This window comes from Myotis davidii, unplaced genomic scaffold (genome assembly GCF_000327345.1).
Source record: "Myotis davidii unplaced genomic scaffold, ASM32734v1 scaffold2034, whole genome shotgun sequence".
NCBI classification, from domain to species: Eukaryota; Metazoa; Chordata; class Mammalia; order Chiroptera; family Vespertilionidae; genus Myotis; species Myotis davidii.
Window position 1 is genome coordinate 604,031 of NW_006285802.1, and position 1,779 is coordinate 605,809.

Genomic DNA, 1,779 nt, shown 5'->3' on the forward strand with positions numbered 1-1,779 from the left:
GACAAAAAATAAAGTGAGCGTTTGAACTGACTTGGTTTTCAGACTCCTGAAGTTGAACCCTGGTTTTAGTTCTTGCTTCTGATCAATGCTTTTGGATTGATTAGTCATTATACTCTCCATATTGATCCTTGGACATGGGCATCCTTCAAAGATCTTGGATTACTAGTAACCCTGTCTCAGAAATCCGGCCCATTGCCTCTGGGCCTAGAACTCTGGTGTCTAAGCTGGTTCCCTTATATCTATAAATTCAAAGTATAGGCATTTTGATTTTTCTAGTACAGAAACACAAAGTTTTCTAAAGATTGCTTGATCTTGGGGAGTTAACAGTATTTATTGAAGACTTAGCATGTGAAGGAAGAGTCATTCCAGGTAATGTCAGATTACAAAAATGAACTAGCTTTAGTTCAAATTAACAAATAGCATCACTTCATCCATCTCATCATTAATAAGTGATGGATGAAGAAAAAGAAATATTCACACTTGTTTAGGAACTTTTATAAAACCGTGCCAGGAACAGATTCTTCAGTACACAGTATTTCTGAAAATTATCTTTGGTAGCAAAAATAATTGTTTTTAAATGACTAGATGACTAATCTAATTAGTAGGGAACATGAGACATAGCCATCCACACTGATATTCAAGAAAGAATGTTTGGCCCTAACTGGTTTGGCTCAGTGGATAGAGCATCAGCCTGCAGACTGAAAGGTCCCAGGTTCGATTCCGGTCAAGGGCATGTACCTTGGTTGTGGGCACATCCCCAGTAGGAGGTGTGCAGGAGGCAGCTGATCGATGTTTCTCTCTCATCGATGTTTCCAACTCTCTATCCCTCTCCCTTCCTCTCTGTAAAAATCAATAAAATATATTTTTTTTAAAAAAAGAAAGAATGTTTGAGAAAAGGGCATAAGCAAAGTGCAATAGAAGTAAAAAGAGGGCATCATTAATATTAATTAACAGAGTGTTGTGGAAGGACTTTAGAAGAAGCAAAGAGTCAAATGATCTAGTTGTTCAGCAATCCAAATTGAAAAGAAAGAAAAACCTATCCCTTATAACATGGAAAGAATACAATCAAGAACACACGGAAGGGGGAATGTCATTTTCCCGGTGGTTTTTGGTACTGAGAGATTTGACAACTGGGACCAGATTGTGGCAATGTGTCTCATGCCATGATTACATGTTAAGCATCACTATACATGAAAAGCTTACACGGAAGTCTTGGACTTGCCTGACAGGTCAGACAATGAGGTCCCTGAAGAAATAGGAAAGGAAGAAAGTGAGAAGAGGAGGAGCCTGGAGTGCAAAAAGGAAGAGGAAAGTTTAGAAAGTCTGACAAAAGATGAATTCATTTTCATTTTAATTGATTTTGGCAACTAGTGTATCCGATTTCTGACATGTTTAAGAATACAATAAGAGTGTAATGATATGGGAATATTTTTATTTGTTTAACTGCTTGATATAAAATAGAATGATTGCTGCAACCATCAAGCAATTCTTTTTATGTCACTCTTCTTTGGTTTTATTTCTATTTCATTTTTGAAAGAATTCCTGTATAAATCTCTTGTGTCCTGGTGTCTTCCATAATCCTTATTTTTTTATTTACGGAAGATATTTGGGTAGTTTATAAAACAAAGGTAGTAAGACTCAGTGGTAAACAAATTTATCTGTTAAGAATAATTCTAACTAATGCATGTTAGAGAGAGAGGGAGATAGAGCACTTACCTTTTTTTTTAATGAGATAATCAAAAAGAAAAAAAAATCATACTGCATTTAATTCCTTCCTCA